Source organism: Dermacentor silvarum, chromosome 7 (assembly GCF_013339745.2).
Source record: "Dermacentor silvarum isolate Dsil-2018 chromosome 7, BIME_Dsil_1.4, whole genome shotgun sequence".
NCBI lineage: Eukaryota > Metazoa > Arthropoda > Arachnida > Ixodida > Ixodidae > Dermacentor > Dermacentor silvarum.
The window spans coordinates 168,817,041-168,832,619 of NC_051160.1; positions in this window are offsets into that span (position 1 = coordinate 168,817,041).

The following is a 15,579-nucleotide window of genomic DNA, read 5'->3' on the forward strand; positions in this document are numbered from 1 at the left end:
GGTTGCCATCTGGGGTGTACGGTATAGAGGGCCGTCCAAATCAATGCCGATACGGTCGAAAGGCCGGGAGGGACAAGGCAATGGTTGGAGTGGCCCTGTAATCTTGTGAGGTGGGCTCTTTCGGCGTCGGCACTTGGAGCACGAGTGGACGTACTGCCGAACGAAGTGGTATTTTCCGCGCCAGTAGTATCGAAGCCGGAGGCGTGCATACGTCTTTAGTACACCGGCATGGGCGCATTGCGGATCCGCATAAAAGAGGCACAGATGTCTGAACGTAGATGGCGAGGAATCACTAGCAACCATTTACGGCCATTAGATAGGTAGTTGCGGCGGTTGAGAAGGCCTTCGCGAATGGCAAAATGACGAAAATGCGCCGAAGCGAGCGGTCAGGTGGTGCTTGGTGACGGCTGAGATAAATACTTCAGAAGAGAGGCTATCCAAGGATCCCGGCGTTGCTCAGCTGGCATGTCGGCGTATGTAAGAGACGAATAATCGTAGCTGGAGACAGGCGCAGCACCATACTCATCGGGTAGTGGTGAGCGCGAAAGAGCGTCGGCATTCAAATGCTTAGGGCCTAACCGGTAGACAACACGGATGTCATAGTCCGGTAGACGAAGCGCCCAACGAGCTAGATGACCAGAGGGGTCCTTTAACGACGACAACCAGCACAGGGCGTGGTGATCAGTCACGACGTCATATGGACGGCCATTTACTTAAGGTCGAAATTTGGTGATTGTCCAAACGATTGCAAGACATTCTTTTTCGGTGACCGAATAGTTCGTTTCCGCTTTGGTGAGAGTGCGGCTGGCTCATGAGACGACGTACTCAGTGAAGTCAGACTTACGCTGGGCAAGAATAGCACCGAGGCCTACTCCACCAGCGTCCGTGTGGATTTCTGTTGGAGCGTCGGGGTCCTATTAGCGTAGAATAAGTGGGGATATCAAAAGATGGCGTAATGTGGCGAACGCATCCTCGCAAGCTGTAGACATGCCGAGATACCATGGCTGTTGCCAAGCAGCTGCGTTAAGGAGGTGATTATAGACGCGAAGTTACGCACGAATCGGCGAAAGTACGAACACCGGCCGATAAAGGTACGGAGTTCTTTCAGCGTAGACGGCCTGGGAAACTGACCGTCCCAACGCAGTCTTGGGACGGTCAGTTTCATTCATAGGGCCCTGCAAGTACCCAGATCGAAGGTCCAAAGAGGAGAACTCTGCTCCTTGCAAACAGTCGAGAGCGTCGTCAATTCTGGGCAGCGGATAAACATCTTTTCGTGTGATCTTATTAAGGTGCCTCTAATCAACGGAAAATCTAATGCTACCGTCCTTTTTCTTCACCAGCAGAACTGGGGAGGCCCATGGTCAGTGTGAGGGCTGTATTATACCACGATGAAGCATGTCGCTCACTTGTTCGTCAATGACACGGCGTTCAGCGTGAGAAACTCGGTATGGACGCTGGCGCAGGGGTGCATGGGTGCCGGTGTCAATGTAGTGAACGATGGCGGATGTGCAGCCCAATGAAGACTGCTTATGATTGAACGACATCCGAAAGCGGGCGAGCAGCACCAAGAGTTGGGTACGCTGGGCCGGCGGAAGTTTGGAATCAATTGACGGAAGGAATGCCTCTAAGGAGGACGAATCAGCGGTGGCAGCAGGAGTAAAGCTGTCGACGAAAAGACCTATTGTGTCGTCAGGCAGTTGAGTAGAGTATGCGGAATCAATATCATCAAGCCGACCTATACATTCACCACGGAATCACGTAGCAGGGGAAGACATCCGATTCGTGACATCAATGCCGCTGCAAGAGTTTTTTTACTGTGAGAACTGCAAAAGGGAGGAGGAAGTCTTTGCGAGAGGCGAAGGCTTTGGAGGGCGCAAACAGGATGGTGGAAGAGGGAGCATAGACGCAAGAATGTGGCACATAAACAGAAGACAAAGGAAGGATATCAATGTCCGTGGCGACGACCACTCGCGAAGAAGGTGGGCTTGTCAGACGCGGCGTCACACATCGGCGACAACTCAAGTTCGGCGCGCGCACAGTCAGCAACGGCATGGTTAGTAGGAAGAAAGTCCCGACCCACAATAACGTCATGCGAACATGGTGAAAAAACGACAAATTCGCTACGTACAAAATGTCCAAAATTGAGCGGAAACGGGCGGATGCTGGAAGGTGGTTGGTAGCGTCTCAGAAATTCGCTCCTCCATGGCCTGTCGGAGCGTCGGAGCAAGCCCCTGCGCTGAGGCCGGGGCGCATGGAACAAGAGACAATTGCCGTGCCACTTCTCGGAAAAACTGCTGGATCTGCTACATTACAATAGTGGTGTCAGTGGAAACGGCGCCTACAGTTAATGCCGACATGTTGGCCGGGTCAGAGCTCGGGAGTCGTGTAGAAATGCGCTGTTTTCGCAACTCGTCGTAGCTCTGACAGTATTGAACCATGTCTGCAACAATTTGGGGATTTTTGGCAATGAGCAGTTGGAAGGCGTCGTCCTCGATCCCCTTCATGATGTGTAATGTAATCAGTTTCGCACATAGCAGGGTTGGTGCGACGACAGAGGTCTACAATATCCTCTATGTAGGACATGAAGTTCTCGCCGCATTGCTGGGCGCGACCGCGTAAGCGTTCTTCCGCGTGGAGCTTGCGAACAGCGGGACGGCCGAAGACTTCCGCGAAGCTCGTTTTAAAGGATGACCAATTGGCAATATCAGCTTCGTGGTTGTGGAACCACAGCTGTGCTACGCCCGCAAGGTAAAAGTTGACGTTGCTGAGTTTGTCACCGTCATCCCCCTTATTGTTGGCGCTTGCCCGCTCATACGAAGTGAGCCAGCGCTCTACGTCGGGCTCCTCGGTGGCGTTGAAAATGACAGCGTCTCGCTGTCGTGGTACGGCGGAGCAGGCGACCACCGGTGGTGCTGGAGCACCTTGCTGTGGCACGTCACCAGGCATTCCCCAGGCTGGGGGTAGACTCCGGGTACGGAGCTCCAGGATGAAAAGGGAAGCAGCACGCTGCACCGATTGATAGTACGCGTTTAAGGGTAGATGCGCTCGGCGTTTATATGAATGCGCAGAAACAGGCAACGGCCAAACGGAGCGAGCGCGAGCACCCACAACAACAAATGTCTTCTTCGTCGTCTTCTGCTGGCGCCCGTATTTGTCACTACAGAATTTCTTCCCGGCAGACACATACAAAAGCATACAAAATACACTTCACACAGCATAATCAGCGGCTGATTGAAATTTAAATTCATTCTCGTGCATCGAACATGCAAGATATCATCGGTACTTGTCCCTTAATACGCAGCAACCTCAGACACTATCACTTCAATCACTGGCTGAGACACGCATGACTAAACACCTTGAAATCTTTTCTGGGGTGGTTAACTCCTCTGATGAAAATGTTTCAATTCTGTGGTTTTACTTGCCAAACCACGCTCTCATTATGAGGCACGCCACAGTGGGGCCTCCGGATTAATTTTGACCGCCTGGAGTTCTTTAACCGGCACCAAATGCGTGGAACACCGGCGTCCTTGCATTTCGCCGCCGTCGAAATGCAGCCCCCGCGGCCAGTTAACTCCTCTGCCAGCATCGTAGCATCTCAGCACCCATTGGTTTACAGCGTAAGCTGTTATGAGCTCATTCCAATAGCCATTTCGGTTCGCGATGATGCCGCCGCCGACGGTGTACGGCGCCGTAGCCGCTATCGCCGGAAACGCAAAAAAATACCCGATTACCGCCGGGATCGAACCCGCGCACGCTGCGTGGGAACCGGATACTCTACCACTGAGCCACGCAAGCGCCTGCTATCAAGCCGCGGAAAATAGCCTTAATGCAAGCATGCAGGGTGAGATGACTCGAGCCTCCGCCAGTATGGTGGCGCCATCTAGGTAAGATGCCTGCAAACGCAGCGTCCGCAGGCGCAGACGACGATATGCCATTCAGACGAGGCGCGCAATTAACGCGATCCCTAGCTGCCCGAGCTCCCGAGCCTCCGCCAGTATGGTGGCGTCATCTAGTTAAGGTGCCTGCAAACGTGGCGCACCCGACATGTGAGCTGCAGTTGTAACCCAGGTAGCACTCAAAGCCTTCAAAACGTCGTATTAAAATACTCAACGTCTAAAACAGATTTTTGACCAAAATCGACGCTTTAAAAACGTCGCAGGCACGACAGTTTAAAAACGAGGGGTGAATGCGTCTTGAAAACGTTTTCATAAGACTAGCCGTATCTGTTCAATTACCTACCGTACCGGGTTTTCGACGGCGCCGTTTTTGGCGGGAAAATTCGTCATTTATCCAACCTTACGCAAGGTGGCAATAGGTGACCCGTAAAACGAGCAATCGCAGGGAATTGTGGGGCGCGCCGTCTGCTAGCAGCTTCCGGTTCGACGGACGACGCGGCGGCATCGGCGGCATGCCCGGCGCACTTGTTTTTCTACGCGGTTTCAACTCAGTCGTGCGAAGCTTTCCGTCCGCTTTGGCGACCAGCAATGTCGTACCATTCATTCAGCTGATTTCTAGGTTTCAGTTCACTCTGGGCGCGATGATGACGAGCCAAGAAAGGCAAGGATACGCTTTTATTCATAAAGGAACCCTGGTTTTCGTTTCGGCGGCCTTTTTTGTTTCTGCCAGGTTAAGCTCTACGGCATTTGCCGTCGCTTGGACGCACAGTCACGGCTCTGCCTGCGGGTAAGTCAGACAGGTGCAAAAGTTATCGTTATGCGATAATTTATCAAGCGTATAGAAGCATTACTTAGAAAATCGGGTGCTGAGGCGATGGCTACAGCGGTGCATACTGTTCTGTGATCGTAGCTAGAAACCGATATCGTCGGCATATATAACGGCGCAGCTAGCGCTGAAAATGATAGCTTTGCGCGCTGTCAACGGCATTTCTCAGTCGAAATTCTAGGTTCATTTGAAGTGGTACGTAGTTAGACGTTCTGGCCTTTTTTTTTGTCAACTATGGCTGTATCGCCGTCATATTACGGTTGCGCATTATCTCTATCTGTGCTGAAGGAGCTAAGGAGGGCTAGTGGGTTACGAGTATTATGTTTGTATCTCGCTGTGTCCCGCTTATATTCGCGCCGTAAAACCTCATTTCATAATACCTCTCTATGTGCATGCGAGTACTGACATAGTTCTAGTTCCCTGAGTCAATGTTAGAGAAATAAATATCTTGGGGAATCATTCCGTGTCGGCCCACAGCTAATCGCCGCCTGATAAGTGGCACAGTACGTTCATTTTCTTTTTGTTCACGGATGGTCTCTGCATTGTTACAGTTTTGGAAGTGGCAGCCAATCCTCTGATGCTTCTGCACAGCTGACTAAGCAAGGGTTGCTCCAAGGCAGTTGTTACATGCGTTCACCTTTAACGCTTGAATTTGAGCAGCCAACAGCTGAACACCGACGATAGTTTTGCCTAGGCACCTGCCACCCGGTAATCTTCGAGTGGGACAAAGCCGGGCTGCAAGCGCAAGTGGCTCAGTCAGCTAAGGCGCTGCGCCGCTGAGCACGAGTTCGCGGGATCGAATCCCGGCCGCTGCGGCCGCATTTCGATGGAGGCGAAATGCGAAAACGCCCGTGTGCTTACGTTGTAGTGCATGTTAAAGAACCCCAGGCGGTCAAAATTAATCCGGAGCCCTCCACTACGGCGTGCCTAATAATCATAACTGGTTTTGGCACGTAAAACCCCAGAAAGACGAACGGACTGCAAGCGCATCAATGGAATTCAACGGCGAAGCGGTGGCGGCGGCTGCGCTGACTCGAACCGGAAGCAGCTAGCAGACGGCGCATCCCACAATCCCTCGCTATTTTACGGGTCACCTATACCGTCGTCACATAGGTCACATGACCACGGCGTACATGTCCAAGCTTGTGGCCGCGGCTGCCGGCTCCCGCGTGAAACCGGCCTGTGCATAGTTCCGTAATGGCGCTTGGTTTGGGCTGTTGTGTGTTTCTGCCTGTTTTCGGTTGTGCTGTCCTTTGTTATTGTGATGAGTGAAACAAAACGATGACGACGATGTGCGCGCGGGTTTTTTTCGCGATTTGACCACGCATGTGAGTGATCTCGCCAAATCAGCGATGGCCCAGTGGTATTGGGCCATGTATGGCGAGCACGTCGCGAAATGCTTCGTGGCGAGACACGCGGCTAGTCAGCGGGAGACGCAAGACAGCAGGCCGACGTGTCGGACGCGGACAATCAAGGCTCTAAGGAACGCGGCCGTCCATGGAGCTGCCGCCCGACCGTTGCCCTTCGCCAAGGCGTTCGCCAGCGCGAGTACTGCAGCTCGGAGCGTGGCTTGGCCTGCTGTGCTACCACTTGCAGCGAGCATTGCGGATCGCGGGCAAGGAGTCTCCTTGGTCAGTTGTTCGGCGGAGCACCGTTCGTGGCCTAGCTAATGGCCGCATATGCACCGAGCACTGCTGGCTCGCGCGCAAGCTGTACGCTGGGCAGGCTGACCATTCCTGCAACGTGCACTGCGGCTCGGATGCAGGCCGACCGATGAGCGCCAGTGAGCGGTCGTCTCAAGTTCGGTCCGGTTCGGTCGCTCCGCATCGTCTCCAACATCGAGGCGTGTCCGACGTCGTCACGTCATCGCCCCTCACTTCGGCAAGCCCTCGTCTCATGTACACCGTATCATGAGCTCTCTTGACTGTTTCTTTCTCGGACTCCTATCAACCCTAGCTGTTCTAGCCTTGTATGTATGTCGTGTTATGTGGCGTAAGGTTCTGTGTGGTTGTAGTTTGACTTTATAGTTTTCGTGAATGCAGTTTGGCTTTAGTTTTCATAAAGGTAGCTTGGATTTTCCCATCACGAGTTCAACTGCTTTTCTTGCGTCCTTTTCCTCATCGCGCGGCACGACAAACAAGTGTGACGAATGTCCTCGTGATTTCCTTTACACTCATGCAAGTATTGCAGTGTTGTGCTGTCTTATTCGACACTGCGTGTGCAGTGATTTGTTTGTATGGTTTTAATTTGTTGAACAGCTTTGTTTTCAATTAAAGAGCGCTAAGTGGAGGGCACTAATTTGCTCTTCAATCTGATTCTCATGTCTCTATGTGAGGAGCCTTTTCAGTGATGTTGTATTTATGGCGTTAAGCTCAGTATGAGGATGAAGGTCAGAAGAAATGTTGCTTTTGTGTGCCTGACATCGGGATCCGCCGTCAGCAGTGAAACTATCAAGTTTGGCAGGATGCGAAGAAAGGCGGTGATTGCTGTCTCTGCGCACGTTGCCTATATCCTCTAGACAGCTGTGATCGCGGTATTTCAGTTTCCCGTTTCGCAAGAATGTTGCAGACAAGAGAACTGACAAGAGTCTCTTTGTTAATGATTCATTACGGGTATGGTAGCGCCAGAGATGAGGTCAACTGCCCGTCCTATTCCCTTGCCTTGTGCTACAGCGCACCCATAGAATATTGCGTACCACACCGTGCTGTTATCGCTTGCGATTCAGGTTCTCTCGATTGTGTTTTGGCCCGTTTTATCTTACGTTATTTTTTATAGGCAGTCCAGCGGGGCCCTTGAACGGCGCTGACAGAAAGAAACGCTCTGTCTCTTTTTTAGGCAACCGTCGGCCCTGCATGGGAACGAGATGCGACACGGCAAGAAGATGCACTGATCATCGGGACCGGATGACGTCATTATCGGCAGCGAATGAGCAAGTGACAACCTGGACCCTACATGCTTTAAAGGGGAAGCGGATCATCGCATCGTTGCAGTCCAGCGGGGCCCTTGAACGGCGCTGACAGAAAGAAACGCTCTGTCTCTTTTTTAGGCAACCGTCGGCCCTGCATGGGAACGAGATGCGACACGGCAAGAAGATGCACTGATCATCGGGACCGGATGACGTCATTATCGGCAGCGAATGAGCAAGTGACAACCTGGACCCTACATGCTTTAAAGGGGAAGCGGATCATCGCATCGTTGCAGTCCAGCGGGGCCCTTGAACGGCGCTGACAGAAAGAAACGCTCTGTCTCTTTTTTAGGTATGAACTCTAATTTTTGTTTCTCTTTGCTTTTTTAATCAAAGGGGCGTTGCTGGACTGCACTTTTGCTCACTTTTGCTTGCTTTTGCTTTGTTTGCACTTTGGTTCGTTCTTTGATTTTGCTGAGACGAGTGAAATGGAAAACTCTGATTGTCTCGTGTGCATGAAGGCTCTTTCCTCCGATGGAATTACATGTGGTCTATGCCGCAATAACTACCATATCGGCAAATGCGCAGGAGTAACTAAAACTGCCTACAAAAGCATGAGCGATGCTGACGTAGAATTGTGGACGTGTCAGACTTGCAAAACGGCCGACACTCGGACTCGCAAGACGCCGCATGACCAGCAAAAGAACGATAATGATAAGGGAGCGACGAAAGAGCCTTCACTGAACGACGTCATGGCTTCAATTGAATCACTGTCGTCGAAGCTCAGCAATGTGTTAGATCGCCTAGGAAAATTGGAAAGAACCGCCGAAACGCAAATGCTGAAACATAATGACACATTGTTTAAATTGGAAGAACAACACAAAAAAATTGTAGGAATGGAGAGCTCACTTGAACATATGTCTTCACAATATGACTCGCTGTTGAAGGCGATCGAAGCGCAAAAGGAAGACATTAAAACTCTGCAGACAACAACCGTGAACTTAGGTACTAAATCAGAAAGTCTGGCAGATGAGGTCGCACAGATGAAGCTAACGATTGAAAGTTTAGAAGAGCACTCCCGGAGAAGTAACATTGAAATCCACGAAATACCCCAGTCAAACAATGAAAACCTTACAGATGTGTTGAACAATTGTGCTGACAAATTCGGTCTGAGTAAGCGAATGGATGGGCAGGTAGAGGCCATTCACAGAATTAGAGCTTCGGCAGGGGCAACTCCGCCTATACTGGTCAGATTCTCGAACAGATCAATCAGAGATACATGGCTAGCCAAAAGGCTTCAGCTAAAGTCGGATAAAATCTTCATAAATGAAAACCTAACGTCATATGTGAAGAAGTTGTTGTGGATGGCAAAGAATGCCGCCAAAGAAAAAGCGTACAAGTTCGTGTGGGTGAAGAACGGGAAAGTATTTGCGCGAAAACAAGAAGGAGCCGGAGTTATCAGAATTGAAAATGAAGCGAGTATAGACAAAATGACATAGACATGGAAGTAGAATCCAGCTCAATTAAAGACTGGGTCACTTATCGACAGAGATACACCTGCGAGGAAGAAAAAGCTCCATGCCTTGACCTGATCCATATTAACATCAGAAGCATACATAAAAATTGGGACTTATTAGATCTTTATTTAGAGCCATACAAAAATGCATTAGATGTGATTATTCTGACTGAAGTGAACGTAGATGACCTCAATGTTAAATTATATCAAATGAACGATTTTGAACAATTTGCTGTATGTCGCCACGACAGAAGAGGAGGCGGCGTTATAGTATACGTCAGAAACAATTGGCTAGGCGAAAGACGGTCCATAATAATCAACGAGGCAGAGGTACTACTGTTATCAATCGAAAGTGCACATGCATCATTTATAATCTGCGCGATCTACAGGCCACCAGATAAAAATATAGGCACTTTTTTGGGGGAATTACAGCATCTTTTAACGACACTAGAGAAACGAGACAACATAATTCTCGTAGGTGACCTCAACATAGATACTTACTCTACTACGAAAAAATATGTCAGTGATTATTTGACTCTCATTTCAAGTTATGGATTAGAAAACAACATTACAGGATTTACGCGAGAAGAATTTTTGGGTCACAAACTTACGACGTCATGTATAGACCATATACTAACGCGTGTTTCAAGCATGCAACCAGTAACAAGTATCGTGAAAGAAAAGGTTGCTGACCATTACTTTATTGCTCTCACAATGTTTTGTGATGACATAACCAAGTTACGTGGAGAAGCTAAACATAAGTTTGATATCTTCGATAATCAGAAGATGGATAGATTAATTAAAGAATTTAATTGGGATACCTTATTAACACTAAACCATTTACATGCTTACGATAAACTGATTGTCACATTGAAATCATTTTATGATAAATGTCGAAAGGTAATTACTATAAAAAAAAGGAAAGTAGAAAAGCCATGGATCACCAATGAAATTAAAGAGTTAAGTTACGTCAAAGAAAAGCTGTGGCGCCGAAGTAAGGCCAATCAATCAGACGTACAGCTGAGAGAAGAATTAAGGCAAACAAGAAATAAACGGCTACAATAAGGCTAGCAAGGAATAAATACTATAGTAACAAGCTGAATGAGTGTAAATTTAACTTGAGAAAGTCGTGGAACGTAGTAAATTCACTAACGGGCAGACAAACAAAGAGCAGCATAGACGAAGTCATAAGCAAGAATTTTCGAAGACGACAAATGGATGAAGTAGCAAACGAATTTAATAACTGCTTTGCAAATACTGTTATCAAACTTCGAGAAAATTCCCCTAGGGTGGCATACAACATAGCAATTAAGACAAATATCAGCTCTGCATACTTGAGTGAGGTAACTGATCTTGACCTTTGGGATGTAATAAGAGCATTTAACATTACTAGAATGCCAGGATATGATGGGATTAGATTTCGTGAGATACTGTTTAACTTTACTTGTTTAAAAAGTGTACTACTATATATTTATTCAGAAGTATTTCGGACGGGCCTAATTCCTAACGCAATGAAAGTATCCTTGATTAGACCAATTTACAAGAGCGGGAGAAGGCAACAGTGCGAGAACTATAGACCTATAGCAATCTTGCCAGCATTGTCGTGTGTTCTGGAAAAGCTTATTCACAAAAAAATGGTTTCCTTTTGCGAAAAATTCGATCTGTTGTCTAGCTCACAATATGGTTTTCGTCGCAAGAAAAGCACAATCACATTACTAGAAGACTTTGCAGACATAGTGAATAGTGAAATAGATAAAAATAAGACGGTAATTGGGCTTTTCTTAGATCTTAAAAAAGCCTTCGATACGTTGGATCACGAAGTACTACTTGGAAAATTAGCTCAAATGGGATTCCGCGGACCATTCCTAGAGGTCTTAAAAGACTACTTCAAAAATCGACATCAGGTTGTTCGAATTCAAAATACAGAGAGCAACTTAATTCACATAAAGCATGGAGTCCCACAAGGATCCGTGCTAGGCCCACTGCTCTTTAGTTTGTATGTGAATGATTTGGCCCATCTGTCGTTACACTCAAAGTTATACCAATTTGCGGATGATACTGCTTTAATACTGCCCCATGAAAATTTTATTGAGAGTGTTACTTTAATACAAGAAGATATATGCAAAATAATGACATGGTTTGAGAACAACTACATATTTGTTAACAAAGAAAAAACACAGTTAATCTGCTTCCACAGCCCGTACAAGAAAGTGGAACTGACCGAACATCTATACTTGCATAGTGAGCACTGCAATCGATGCTCCTGCCAAAGTATGCCGTATGCTACCAAAATAAAGTACCTTGGCATTATTTTCGATGAATCCTTCTCATTTGTCAATCACATACAATATGTAGCTAAAAGACTCCGAACAGTATGCGCAGTTATTTACAAAATCAGATCTGTATGTGATCTTCGCTTAAGAAAACTCACCTATAAGGCTCTGGGTGAAACTGTATTAAGATATGGCATCACGATATACGGACTGGCCTCGCCATATAGGCTAAGCGTGTTAAATAGAATAATACAGAAAATAACGCTTAACATAACATACGGAACAAACAGCAGCGCTGTTGGCAACAGCGAGCTCATGGCAGAACATGGGATATTTGATATTAAACAACTTTTTCTTTCGGTAGTACTTACGAAGCATTATTTTGATGAAACATGTAAAACAAAAAACGTAAAAACTCGGGATTTGCGCAAGATTGAGACATTCGTTCGGGCTAAAGCGTTCACGAACTATGTTAAAAGAACGAAGGCATTTTATGTACCGTTCTACTTTAACAAAATACCACAAGTCACCAACGTATCGTCACTCCGGAAAATAAAAAATTTCATACACCACACAGTTCTGGCAAACGACTGGGAATAATAAGAGAAATCGATGGGATGGGAGTTTTTTTACAATATCATTTCGCTAACTATTGTATAAAATGGACTAGGATATTGTGTTCTTTGTGTTTATATTCGTGTCTGTTTTTGTTTCAAAACATTTCACCACTACATCTAACTGCTACATATGATGGAATGGATGGTAATGCTGTACACACAATATTTTTTTTTGCTGAAGTATGCAATTGCTTACGTTATTGCTTGTGCAGGAACAACAATTGGAAATTAGTCGAGCGTTTGAGGATAACGGAAAAGGAGGAATGGGGAAAAGCGAAGAAAACATGTACTATGCTTTGCTGAGAGAAACTACACAGGTCCGCATAAAAGCATCGATGCTTTCGCGGACTACGGGTTTTTGGTACATAAAGAAAATGTGTATCTATATATGGGCATTTCTTTTTATCTTCCTGCTGTACATACTTTTTCCCTATTGTTTCCTTGATTGAAGCACAAACTGTGTCATTCAGGCCAAAGCACTGCCCTGTCCCGCTCAAAAGCAACTTTGCTTTGGCGGGCTGACAAATTACTCAGATTGTATATTTTATGTTCTAATAATAAAGAATGAATGAATGAATGAATGAATGAATCTCATGGTCTTTAGAGGAACTTCGTTTTCAATGTGACACGGGCAAATTCGATTTTCTTTGGCACCTCAGCATGGTTGCGATATATTGCGCTGCTTATTGGAGCTTTCTTTTTCTTGCAGTTTTTCTAGTTCGCGAATGGATACCGCATATACGCTGCATAACTCGCTAGTGGATACTGCATATGTGAATCGTGAATCCCCTTGTTGTAAAATATCCTGTTACTCCAGGTAGTCACGATTATTTGCTGTTTGTGACTGTTGTAGGACTCTACGCTGAGCGGCCTTCGTGGCATTTATTCAGCCGTCTGCCGAGTTCGTGCGTGTGCCAGTGTACGCACGGTGCTTGAGAAGTGCTCGCGCGGTTCTTTCGATTTGTGCGCTCTTCGTGCACTTCGCGCAACAGGGCATGCCGCGGTTCTTGGTCCTTGTGCAACATACCTTCCTATCGTACATCAGACAGAGCAGAGGAGCCTCTATTTAGGCATGCCAGCGCACTAAGTAAGTTGAAGGGTAAAAGTACATAGCATTTGCTGCTTAGAATCCATGTGATGGGTTATTTACACAGCCATTTTAACCATGGCAGTGCGGAATGGATTCGTGCATGATTAGTTGCATAAATTGGTTCCTGAGGGGAGGTCTAAGTACAAAATACGGTTACAGGGCAACAGTGTACCAATAACCTCAGAAGTATCGGACGAAAGCAGTGTGACTGAATGTGGTGTCTTGAATGGTAGTGGGCAGTTGACAGATGACTTAAAACGTGATAATGCTTTAAGCACATAGTGGCTTTAATTATTCTTGCTCCCTTGGAATGTGCCAACTGATCGTTTTCATTCAGTCCACTGGCATCAACACAGCGGCCACTGGTGAAAGTGCGGGAGAACACATGAACATACATTGGGACATCTTCCCTCATCTGCTTTAAAGGGCGTTCTCCAAATCGCTTAAGAAATGCAAGTAATCACACTGCTAGCACAGGAAGGGCGAGTGAACGCTATTTAATATGGTATTACATAATCTGTAGCTAATTGCACTTGAAATGCTTGGTAAACTTAATGTAGAATCTACATATGTGATTTAATTGAGCAGCCTCTTCAAAACAATTCCTGCACTAGTTTTTATAGTTGCCCTCATTATGTTTGTTTTTATGATCCGGATACAGTGTTGTAGTTGCATATTTTCTGTACATATCACTTTCATAAGTTATAATAAAATTTAGTATGTCCGTAACATTGTAGCTGACTTGCGCTCTTATGTTTCATTACAAGCTGCAAAAATTTGAAAGAATGTGTAGGCCTCCCCACTTATCTAGCAAGCACACCTAGAGGGAAGTCTTCAGTGCTACACCTCAGTGCTACCTCTGGTGCTACCAAGTGAAGAGCAAATGCATATACAGGGTGTCCCAGCTAACTTTAGCCAGAATTTTAAAATATGTCGATGCATTCTAACGCGACCAAACCCATGTTGCTTACCATTGTATGGCGTAAGGCACAATTTTTGTATTCTGCTTAATTGCATAATTAGTTAAGATTAATGAACCAACTTCTGAAGCAACGAAGTTAGGAAAGAAGAGTGGTTTGCAAAACGTCCAATTAAACAGTTTCTAAATTTCTATTAAGTATTAGTATTTTCGCGCTTACTGCAGATGCCCTCTAAATGCAAAAAATACCATGTGACATGCCCCCTTGTGCGCCGTGATTGCAGTGCCCCCAAACGTTCCGCGTACAAACGAACATAGCATTTAGCAGGGTGTTGCCGCTTAACTGGCGGCAGGGCACCGACGCAGGCGTTGGCTGCACGATTTACGCCAGCAACCGTTATCGCTTGCGCTGCGATAACGCTTGCCATGTCGCGTTTTCATTAATTCGTCTTCATTAATTAATCAACTTCTCAGGTATAGTTAAGTGTCAATGAGATAAGTGTCAAAATACACGCAAACTGGCTCGAGCGGCCAGTCGCGCGGCAGTTCGGAGTGTGTTCGCCGGCTTCTATCACATTCGGAAAAACGTTTTTGAGTAGCACGTATTGAGCAACAGAAAGCTGTATCGGGAGGTTTTCATGTTGCTCTACAATTTTGTCATTGACACTTATCTAATTATAATAATCGAGAAGTTGAAGAATTATTGAAGACTAATTACCTAATTAGGTGGAATTAAAAAATAATCTGAGTATCTCCAAGCGGCCACAAACATTGCCTTGGTTCTGTCCAGCTACGTGGCATTTGCATATTTAAAGTTTGGGCCAAGTTACGCGAAACACCCTGTATAAAAAGCGGCTGAGGAAGATGACGATGGCTGCTGGAGGGCGAACTGGTAAAGCGTTTGCTCGGGGTTACTTGTGCAAAAGCTTCTTGTCATTCAGAGCACTTTTTTTTACTTTAGGAAACAGGAGATGTGTGTAAAGTGTAACATGGCAGTGTACAAACGTATTCACTGGTTTGAAGATGATTCATTGCGACCTTATGCTTGTTTTTTTCCAGAGTAGTACATATGTGCCTCTTGTACAATGCTTTACATATAAACCAAGAATTACTTCCTTGGTTACTTGAATGAAGCTTTCAGTACAATAGTTTTAATTTCCAGGTTTATATAAGTTTGTATATGAGGCTTATACATCCATGTTTTGTGTACAAGAATGCTTATATTATTTTATTTACGTAGCATTACTCAGTCTCATCGTACACTGCATTGCAATGATGCGCACTTGTGACACTGATTTCACCGTTTGAGCATTATATGCTATTTTTACTTGATTGTTGCTTTTTGCTTTTATGGTCCTTTAAGTTACACCATTACATTATTTGACGTATCCCAAAGGCAGAATTGTTTATTTTAGCATGTTCCCAGTGTTTCTTTTTGATACTGTGTGGCGTTATTCCTTTTTGTGTTCTTTTCAAGCTTCTAGATTATTGGTAACATTGCTTGTAGGCAGCTACCATGCAATTAAATCTCACATTT